Source organism: Onychomys torridus, chromosome X, assembly GCF_903995425.1.
Source record: "Onychomys torridus chromosome X, mOncTor1.1, whole genome shotgun sequence".
NCBI classification, from domain to species: domain Eukaryota; kingdom Metazoa; phylum Chordata; class Mammalia; order Rodentia; family Cricetidae; genus Onychomys; species Onychomys torridus.
The window spans coordinates 119,831,283-119,843,252 of NC_050466.1; positions in this window are offsets into that span (position 1 = coordinate 119,831,283).

The following is an 11,970-nucleotide window of genomic DNA, read 5'->3' on the forward strand; positions in this document are numbered from 1 at the left end:
GGTAGGTATAGAGCTGGATGTTGAGGGCAGTTTTGCTCAGAGGCTTCAAAAGGCTCTTGATGTTTTTTTAAGTTACACTGCACAAAGTGGGCACTTTATGAAACGGAGTAGGAACTTCTAAAGTTTAAAAAAAATCTTTCTCTTTAAATTTTAAGCAGATTATAAGGCCATCTGTTTATGACATGAAGTGATAAAGCCACCACTAATGTTTGTTCTTGGTTTGTGATAATACTTCTTAGGAAACCATGATTCTTACTGTATTAAAATATCAGCTAAAGAAAATAATGTTCTGAGTAGCCAACATTTTTTAGCTTAATAAAAATTGATATGCTTTTTTTGTTTATTTGGTTGGGTTTTTTGAGACAGGGTTTCTCTGTGTAGTTTTGGTGCCTATCCTGGATCTCACTCTGTAGTCCAGGCTGGCCTTGAGAGATTCACCTGGCTCTGCCTCCCGAGTGCTGGGATTAAAGGTGTGTGCCACCACTGCCCGGCGACATGCTTTTTTCAAATACACACAGCAGCATTATATAATTCATTATTATTTACTTAACACTAAATTGATTTTTAAGGATACTTATTGATAATGTAGAACATCAAATATTCTTTCACATTTTCTACTTGTGAACCCTCTTTGCCTGAGAAATTTTTATGTGAGCCTGGACATGTAGGAACAAAAATAGATTTTTTTTTCAGACATTTGCTGATAATAAATAATAACAAAATTTAAAGCAGTTCTTTGGCATACATACAATTTTATCATTTATTACTAAAGATAAAGTCAAATTTGCATAATAAGGAAATGGGTGTGCTTATTTATGTTTATATAAAGAATTAAATCATAGGGGCTGGGCATAGACTGTATAACAAAAACTCTAGTGCCAAGCATGGGAACCCTTCTTTCTAGCTGTTGGTCAGGGGAGTCCAAGAGATTCCCTAACTAATATAGGCTGGTGCTCTTGCCCTTGGTTGTCACCCAGAAGTTGAATCTAAGTTCCCATTGCTGAAAACACCACACACTTCTGATGTAGAACTCAGGATCTGACACAAATACTCTTTCCCCAAGGACCAGATTTCATAGTACCAAAAGGACCTCTGCAATCTATCATAGGAGGAAAGAAATCAATAGTCTTACCCAGTTGTGATGCCTAAGAACTTAGTTATGAATCAGCATAGCTAGATATCCCTAACTTTGCAACAGTGGCAAACCACAGATGTCTAATTGGACTTAAGGCCTGTTCAACAGTAGGGAAATCATGTCTAATACTATTAGACATAACCAACTACCTATGGTTGGTGAGGTGATCTTAGAGCAGTGGTTCTCAGCCTTCTTAATGCTGCAACCCTTTTAACATATTTCCCCATGTTGTGGTAACCCCCAACCATAAAATTATTTTCATTGCTGCTGCATAACTATAATTTGCTACTGTTATGAATCACAAGATGAATATCTGTTTTCTGATGATCTTAGACAACCCCTGTGAAAATGTCATTCAACCCCCAAAGGGTCATGACCTACAGGTTGAGAACCATAGTATCAGAGGATAATGGTGTAGAACCTACTACACCTACTTCCCTAAACTACTATAATTCCCAACTGCACTCTAAATATTTATCCTTGTACCCACAGATAAGTGCATCTCTCACCTCTATCAAAGAGACTTCTCTTTGCAGCAGATGAAGGCAATTATGGAAAGCTACAACTGGTCAAAGTGCATAGAACACATGATTGTGGGTTGCCCATCTCTGGCTGATACATCGTACAACACAACTATCCCCATATATGAAGCTCTGAGACTGCAGAGGACCAAGAAGTCTCCTGTGAGATTGTGTCTCCTAGAAATGACAGGGAAGCCCCAGTTGTGACTTATCAACAACATGGCTGCTTAAACAAACCTGAACAATGACAACAGCAATAGACATGCTAATTAGAAGGGGAAATCAAAAGGGGTGCAAACCCTAGACAAAGAACTACAGGTGGCAAAGGAATGCTAAGAAAGGAAGGCTTAGCCTTTCCCCAGGGATGAGTTATTGGTTTTCCAATAAGTATCAAGTAGTCAGCCTCAAAAACATAGACATACCAAAGTCTGTGAGCTCCCACTGGCTCGGGTCAGCTGTCTGTGGTTTTCCCCATCATGGTCTTGACCCCCCCCCTCCTTGTTCATATGATCCCTCCTTCCTCTCTTCACCTGCTCTCCAGGAGCTCAGCCCCATGCTTGGCTGTGGCTCACTGCATCTGCTTCCATCAGTTACTGAATGTAGGTTCTAAGATGACAATTGGGGTAGTCACTAGTCTGATTACAGGGGAAGGCCAGTTCAGGCACCCTCTCCACTGTTACTAGAATTCTTAGCCATCCTTGTGGAATTCTGGGAATTTCCCTAGCACCAGGTTTCTCCCTTGCCCAAAATGGCTCCCTCTATCAACTCTAGACTGACAGCTGGGGAACCTGCATGGGACCAAACTAGTCCCTCTGAATGTGGGTGACAGTTGTGAGGCTTGATCTGTTTGTGGGGCCCTTTGCAGTGGGACCAGGACTCATCCTAGCTATATGAGCTGGCTTTTTAGAGCCTATGGTGGGATACCTTGCTCAGCCTTGATTCGTGGAAGGGCCAGGTCCTGCCTCAACTTACTATGCCAGACTTTATTGACTACCCAAGGGAAACTTTACCCCCTCTGAGAAGTGGATGAGGGGTAGGATGAGGGGGAAAATAAGGTGGCTGGAGAAGCAGAGGGAGTGGGAACTGCAGACAGTATGTAAAATGAAAAAAATAAAAAAAAACATATACATACAAGCAACACTAAACAGAATCTGCTAGTTGTATTTTCATATTTGTATGTGTGTGTAATAATTTGAAAAAGAAGCTATGGATTTGAGAGGGAGTGGGAAGTGGGGACATGTGAAGCACTGGAGGTGGGAAATGATGTAATTTTATTATTATATGTTAATTTAAAAATTGCAAATAAAAAAATTTAAAAATGTAAAGACTAGAGAGACGTCCCAGTGGTTAAGAGCATGCACTGCTCTTCCAGAGTTTGGTTCCCAGTACTTCTAATGGGAGATGCACAAATGACTGCAATTCCAGATCCAGGGGATCTGACACCTTTGGCCTCCTAGGACAGCCCTGCTCACTTACAGCTACTACCCCCTACATTGAACATAATTAAAAATAATAAATCTTTTTAAAAAGAATGGAACATTTCTGAATAGCTGACACTGAAGAATGTACAGTATCTTCAACATTTTTCAGATTTGATAGATATTTTAATTTTATGATTGTCTGTATTGAAAATGTCACTTTGCATCAATATGCAGTACAAAATGGCAAAGTATGTTTAGGGTCTCTTCAGAAATTGTTGGAAATTCTGTCCTAATCCTAAGCCAAAGTTAATTTAACAACTTTTTATGAAACTCAAGTTAGCAACATAAATAGTGTGAAGCACTCATGTTATGTTTTCAGAGCCAAGGCTGCAGTGAAGCCATGCGATACAGTACAGTTGCAGGATGCCAGAAGCACCTCCAATATATTATAAATTTGGGTTTGAATTTAATTTTGGTTGTTGTTCATCTAGAAGACAACCTTTCACTATTGCCAAAATTTTCAATACTCCTCCATTCAGTTATGTGATTCCTTATTGTGCCACGACCCACAGTTTAAGAAGCTGGGACCTAGAAGACATGCTGTCAGAGCATCTTTAAAAAGAGCAGGTTTCCTTGTGCCACAAATGAGCTGAAGTGACAGCTGATGCTTTAAACTGCTAGAATTCTATGTGCATGTTGCTCTAACAACACACCGCATTAATTAATTGCCTTATGGAGTTGTCTTTCTTTAAGATTAGCCTCAACTTCTCAGTCTTCTAAAATCACTCATGCTGCAACCCGACCTGCAGCATTGCTGTTTGAATTCTAGTTCCAATTTAAAGTCTCACTGTATGGAGACTATTAGCTACTAATACGGCACAGCCATTTGTGTCAGTTGCATTTACTTTTTGCTCCATATTTCTGTCTTTTTGCTCTTTGATTGAGATTTTCTTTAATTATAATGCAGAGGATTTTCTTCTTTCAATGATTAAAAAGCTCAAACTCCAATCAATTGATTTAGAAAGCTATTTGTAACTGACTTCACCTATTCTGGCAAATGTGCTGATGCTTACTAATATCTGACTTTCCTTTGGCAAGGGGTTTCCTGGTGATTATAAAAATAAATAAATATTGACTTCCTTTCTTTGTGAGAGACATAGGGTTTTCAGTCTGAGGCTTATTTTTCTATTACTCTCTTCAGAAATCCAGGATGATGAAGAATTTCTTGCCTCAGTAAGTAGTAAACCAAAGATAAAAAGATTTGGCTGAGATTTAAGGAGAAAATTTCCTGCCTGACAATATAGTAGAACATGAAATATTTTTTAAAATAAAACAATGGCATTTCAGGCATAGGTCTTCTACCTGTCACAAGACGAATCAAAGATTGAGATGACCGAGGGGAAAGCTTGCACAGTTGTTACTGCTGTTCTGATTCTTGATCCCACTGCTTGCCCATTGCAGGTGTAGTTAGGAAAATGAAAAGGATGGGGAGGAAAGAGCAGGTGTTGTGTAGTCCATTTTTATGACTAAGAGTGCTAAAGGGTAATGTCCAAGAAGATTTTGTTCCCCACTGCTTCACATATAAAATCTTTCTTCTCACATTTAAAGCTCTTCACAATATTCCCCCATCTACTTTTCCAGGCCTTTCCTTCTTTCACCGCTTTCCATGGATGCTGTGCCATAGCCACATTGGGCATGTCTCCCTTTCTCATAAAGTACAACAGTTTTCTGTCATATACACACTTGCTGATTCTCACACTTTCTGAACTGTTCATTATTTCTTTCATCTTAAACTCTACCACTTGCATTTAGTCACCATCACACTAGTCACTTTGCTGTGCTTTGTCAAGCATGGTCCTGCCTCGAGGCCTTTGGACTTTCTACTTGTCCTGCCTGCAACATTTCCCTAGCTAAAGGATAAACTTCTTTGTATATCCTCTTTAAGAGTCTTATCAACTTAGGTACTTCCTCGGATGCTTTCCTTGGACACTTTATTTCAAATTCCATTTTTCTTGTCCTTGTTCAGATCACCTATCCTGCTTTATGTTTTCTACAACAACATTTTAAGCTCTAGTATACATGTTGCTTATATATATTTCTTTTCTGCCCTCCACTCCCACCACCACACTAGAATTTCAATTCCTTTTGAGTAGAGATTGTTGTCTATGTATTTCAGTGCTCTACACTCAATGCATAATAAACAGTCTTTGCTACATACTAGACTCAATTACTGAAAAGTGAATGCAATTACAGAAAAGTGATGTTACTCCTTGTATCTGAAATTCTCCCTCTTTGTATTAACCTGTATTTGAAGCCATAATTAAATGCTACCTCTCCGATGAATCCTTTGCTGGTTCTTCCTGAAACTGTTTGTCGTTACTGTGATTCTCACCACAAAAACTCCTGATTATAGAGAAGTTTCTGAATCATTGTCTGTTCTGTATTAATCTGTGAATCTCATTACTACTGGTGAGTATTTGTTGGGGAGCAATGATAAGACCACCACAAACCCAAGTGAAACAAGCATAGGTAATGAAAGAAAAAAAATCTGGATATTGTCTTAAGAGTATCTAGGCAAATAAACAAATACATACTCAATATTAGGTAACTAAGGAATGCTGGCGCAGGAGAAACAGTCTTCCCCAGGGAAGATTGCACCAATTGGTTATCCAATATTGAATGGTCAACTGAGAAAGTTGTATTTATGTGTTTAAAAATATATACATTTACACACATATATATATGTAAGAATAGTTAAAGAAGAAATGTCATGAATTTGAAAGAGAGCAAGTAGGCTACATGGAAGGGTTTGTTGGGAGGAAAGAGAATGGGAAACTATGTAATTTAAAAACTACTTTAAAAACATCAACAATCAAGAAAGATCTACTAATATTTAATGAAAAACATTAAGGGTCTTTGACACTTGTCTGTGGTCTGCTCTTTCCCTCAGCTTCTCTGCTCAGCCTCATGAAAGTTCTCCTCTATGTGTTTTGTGGTGAAACTAGAGGCTCTCTCTTTTTAGCTCTAAAGTAAGGGAGGTAGTCTTTTATTGGGAAGGAAATATAATACAATGTGAAGGAAAGTGAGGGAGTGAGGTAATAAAAGGAAACTTTGAAGAAACATGAAATGCCATCAAAAATACCAAATTGTGCACAAAGGAAAAGGCAGAAGAAAGGAAGGAATGGAGAAGAAAACTGTTTCAGGGGAGAATGGCAGAAAACCTCCCTCCTTGATGAACATCAATCTACATATCTGGGCCACTTAATTCAATGAAAAGTAACTCAATTTAATGGAAGCAGCAAGGATGCAGGGAGGAATTAAAAGAAAAGAGCCTTCTAGAAAAATCGAAAATATAAAGTCAACTTCACACACACACACACACACACACACACACACACACATACACTATTGAATTAATACTTGAGGTCCTTTAACTTTTATCTGTAGAGGAAAAGAAGTAGTATTAAAGTAGAAAAGACAGAGTCCTAAGTTCAAGACTGAATTTCTGCATGCAATTTTAATTGCTAAGGTATGTTTTGGTTTATAGACACCAATGAGGAGGGCAGCATACAGTAGCGGAATTACAGGCTGTAAATAAGACAGATTAAGTACAGGATCATTCCAAACTCTATAGTTTTCTCAGTCATAAAAAATAGGTATATGCATCAATGTTATAGCTAAAATTAAAGCAGCTGTCCCCAAATCTGATTATTTGGTTCCAAAATTGTTTAATAAAATATTTGTCTCCCAATATTTATGTCCAATACTCCAGTCCCTTTTGCCAAAACAAATACTCAGTTTTTCTTTTTGGTTTTCCTTCTTTTCTTCCTTCCTTGCTTGCTTCCATACTCCCTTTCTTCCTCCTCCTTCTGCTGATGTTCAGTGTGCTTTCTTTTTAAACAGCCTTGGACTCAGTCCATAGAATTATGCTACACACATTTGGGGTGGGTCTTCTAACCACAGTTAACCCAATCTAAAAACCCATTTATAGATATCCCTAGAGTATTGGGTCCTAGGTGATTCTAGATCCTGTCAGGTTGACAATCCTATATTTCACAGAGGTACATGAGTATTTAGACCACAGCACTTGTTAACTGATTACCAGTCCCTGTACTTTGGAGCATCAATGTACTCATCATATCTCTCCAACTACATCTTCCCTCCACATTCTTTGTCTTGGAGAGTTCAAATCTTTTAATTTTTTTAAATTTTTCTCATACAAGACTGAATTCTAGGAATTTCATTTTTATTTTTAAATTACTATTTATTTTTGAGCAGGAATTTTATTTTTATTTTTAAACTACCATTTATTCTTGAGCATGTATGTATTCTCGAACATAATGTCATTTGACTGTCTACACCTTCATCACCCTATTTTTCTCCCATTGAACACTCTACAAGTTTTTCTCAATACTGGGGATTAGACACAGGACTAGGGATTGGACACAGGGTCTTACATATGCTAGGCAAGTATTCACCACTGAGCTACATCTCCAGGTCTCCAGTTTTACTTTCATTTTCAGACTGAGTCTTTCTAAATGGTCCAGGCTATCCCATTAAAGAAAAAAGCTTTTTAGAATTTTGTACATGTATGCAATGAAATATGACCTTATCTCCTCTTACTTTGTAGTCCAGGCAGACAATTCTGCCTCACTAGTAGCTGAGATTACAGGACTGCATTACAGGAATTGCTTGTTCCCATTTTTTTATGAATTAATTTATCACTTGAGCTTATTTAAACATAAAAGTGTATTTTAAATTAATGTACATTACTTTAGAAGGGGTAATGCATTCCATGAGTTCAGGTAGTAAAAGGACAGGAACAATATAAAATGTTTTCAAATATATCTCCCTCCTGTCTTCGTTCAATGCTAAAATCTTCTCAAAGGTAAAAATGCGATTAGTTTCATGTGTATTCTTCAAGCACATACATATATACATTATTGTCATTCTGCTCAATCTTTTTAACCCAAATGGAAGCATTGTATAAATGTCGTTCTGCAACTTGTTCTATCACTTTATTTTTCAAATATTTCCATACAAGTACACAGTTGCCCCCTTCCATTTAAAAGCTTCATAGCATTCCATCATATGGATGTCCCAACTTTTATGTAATGAAAAGCTTAGTGATAAATGGTTATGTGGTTTCAAAGGAAATATTGGTTAAATGGAAAAATTACGTATACAATTAATGCTCCTAAATGTAAAGGCAATTGCGTTAGTTACTGCTGCACCATCTATTCTATCTGGAGCAAGAGTTACCCAGTTGGATGGCAGAGATACAAGATTATGTCTTCTCATATTTCTTTGGTGAAACCAACTCTCATGGTAGACCCCGTGGAGTAGGAGGCACTCAAAATCACAAAATAAAAGGCGAACTTATGTAATGAGCATATGAAAAATAATCCAGTGTACCAAAATATGCAATGGAACATAAATCTGCCTCTCATTGCACATTACCTATCACCTTCTCTTCCCCCCAAAAAAACAAAACAAAACAAAACAAACAAAACAAAAAACCAAAACAGCCACAGTTGCCTGTTCTTATGTGTTCACCGGGAAATATCTTTGAATATATGACTATACATGGATCTGCAATTTCAGTAGACATTGGCACATTGTTCTTTTATGTGATTGGCCTCATTTTTTTTTTTACTCAAGCTAGCTTAATGAGACAATCTATTTTTTCTTTCGCTTGCATACACTGTTTATTCTTTGTTATCATAGTATATGTTGCAATCCTCTTTAAAGCTATAGATCCCCACTTAGTCCTAAAATCTTGTCCTTTGCCTCTTTTTCTTATTAAATGTTATATTATTATTATTATTGCTGTTTATATATGTTATATTGTTTATCTATGTGTGTTAGTGTGTGTGCATGTGGAGTTGGTTCCCTCCTTCTGCCTTTATTTGGGTTCTGGGGATGAAACTGAGCCAGGCTTACATAGCAAGTTTCTTTACTTACTGAACCCTCTTACTGGCCCGACTATTTTTCTGTTGGATTGATTTTTCACAAATGGATTTGTGAGACCACTTTATATGTTTATAAAATACTGTTGTTTGAAATGTCCCAATTCTCCTCACATGTTATAGCTTCTGTTTTCACTTTGGTTATAGTATTTCTTTTTTGTTGTTTGTTTTCAGAAAGGATTAATTTGTTTGTAGTAAAATTTATAATTTCTTTTATGGTCATGAGTTCTAAGCTTTGCTTAGAAACATATTCAGTACTTAAGGAAACCTAATTTTGAGATTTCTCTATAGAAGATCTTGGGTATTGTTTCAGAAATCTTTAATAAGCTCCTCACCCAGCAATTCTGACCATCAATCAGATTTAGGAACAAGAATGAAATAAAATCAACTCTGTAAGTTACCTGGTATGTAGTAGGTATACAGAAAACATTTGTTGGCTAGTTTCTTCTCTTAATTTATTGTTAGACAATTTTTCAGTTTGTCTTGGTAGAAAAAGTACATTTCGATGTAATTTTTTGAAAGTTGGTCATACCAGTTCTTTTTTCTTTTTCTTTTCTTCTCCTTTCTCCTTTTTCTCCTCCCCTCCCCTCCCCTCCCTTTCTTCCCCTCCCCTCCCCTCCCCTCCCCTCTTCTCTTCTCTTCTCTTCTCTTCTCTTCTCTTCTCTTCTCTTCTCTTCTCTTCTCTTCTCTTCCTTTCTCCAAAACAGAGTTTCTTTGTGTAACAAGAAGAACTGTCGTGAAACTTGCTTTTTGTTGACCCGGCTGGCCTTTAACTCAAGGAAATCCACCTGCTTCTGCCTCCCCAGTGCTGGGATTAAAGAGACATGCACCACCACTGCCAGGCTGGTCATACCAGTTTTTAACATTTTCAAGTTACTTGCCTCATTTCAGCTCTTCTCAGTATCAGTTGGTGTGTAGGGGGAGGGGGTGAGAAGGCGCTTCATCAATGACTCAGCACCAGGAGTCGATTGAAAGCAAATAACGAACTCATTTATTCAATAACAGGGAAGGCCTTATATACCCTCCTCCCAGCGCCTAGGAACTGACAGCTCCTGTTGCTAGGCCCTCAGGCAGATTTCAGTTTGGCTCTGAAGGAGGACGTTATGCACATGCCTTGGCTATTGGTCTGAGCCAATTTTCTCGGTGCTATGGGCCTGACCTACTACACATTGTAAGGTCTATTTTTTTAATTAGGAAGATTCTATAATCTTATCCTATTGAGACAAGGGGATTGGTTTGTTAGTTTGTCAATAACAGTTGAGTTGTATTAAGCCATGCCCACACTTTCCCTGTTTCTGTCATGTAACTAAGGGTGTTCAAATGTGCAGTAAGGCCATCTGTAGGAAGGACACATATCATAATTTCAAGATGATCTTTGGTTTTGAAATAGACTGGCCCTAATTAGCCTAAACAGATGTGAATGTGACCTTGTTTTAGGTGATTCTCAATGAGAAGAGCTTGTTAGTAGGTCTTGGGAAATTAAACTTATTGTCCCTTTCCTTTCCTGGGCTTGGTGAGCTGAAAGATTTTCTTGGAAAAAATGCTTTCCCAAATGCTAATGTGTATATGAAATTAGCTGGTAATCTTATTAGTTATTCACAAATCCTGATTCATTAGGCCTAGACTTAGAGTCAGACAGTCTGTATTTCTAACAAGTTCTTAGGTCATGTCCCAGCACTGCTGGTATGTGGATTAGAGTTGTCTTTAACAAGGGACTAAAGCATGAATTATCACCAAGCTGAAGCTGTTCTCATTTTTGAGCATATTTCTTTTCTGTATTGTTTGGTCCCATAACCCTGACTTCTTTTAGATCACATAGTTTAACCAGTAATCACACTACAAGGATCGGCTAAACAAGCAGCTGTCTTTGATGGGGATCAACAACCTTCCTCTCATTTAGAGAAAATCCACTGATATGCCATGGTACTTTAAACTTCCAATTGTGAAAAATCTTCTTAAAGTCTCTAGTGAAGGGTGATGTTACCTAAGACAGGAAGGTTAGCCAGATTTAGACATTCATGAAACTTAAATACCAGCCATGGTCAACAGAGAAAGTACTGAATAAAGGCATGACTGCAATTTAAAAGATTTATTTATTTTTGAGACAAGAGTTTCAGTATATAGCCCAGGTTGACCTTAAACTCATGGAAATACTATTATTGCCTGAGCGCCCCCCCCCCCCCCCGTATTGGGATTGCAGGCATGGTGCCTACCATGCTCAGATCTATGTTTTGTGTTAAAAGTATAGACTTTCTAGTTGATGATTTGCTGAGGGATAACACTGGCCAGTATCTTGAATGTGTTCCATCAACCCTGCCTACTAGCTTCTAATGTAAGTGAAGGGTCTTATAGCTTAGCCATATGTCTTCACCCAGGACATCTCAGTTGATCACCTAAGGCCAGAGCTTGAGGACTGGCATTATATTGAAGGTCAGTGTGTGTACACCTGTGACCTAACCAAGGTATAAGAGTCCAGAAAAAGGGTTCTTCTACTGTGGATCACACCCTGTATGCATTGCTGAAGGTCTGCCAGCTGGATAGAAACAAGTGTCCTGAGTGCCAGTAATGGTGATGTAGGCCCAGCAGGGGTTGGCTGGAAATGTAGATGAAGGTTGCTGCTGGGCAAGTATGCAGAGAAGTTTTCAGGAGCAGTGTAACAAAGGACAAAGACCATCCCTGTCTAGGGACTGTGTTCATTCTGTGAAAACAAAAAAATCATTAACAAACAGAAACAGAAATCGTAGGGCATTTTCTGTTTCAAAAACACCTCCTCCCAAGTATGCACATAAACAACAAAAAAACCAGGGAAAGTGGTTGGTATTGCCAATTGCTGCCTACCTAGGACTTTTCCTTTCACAGCGACTTCTCAAGACTTCCAAATTTAACTCCAGTTGCAGAAGGAATATGTCATGAGGTGGGGTTTT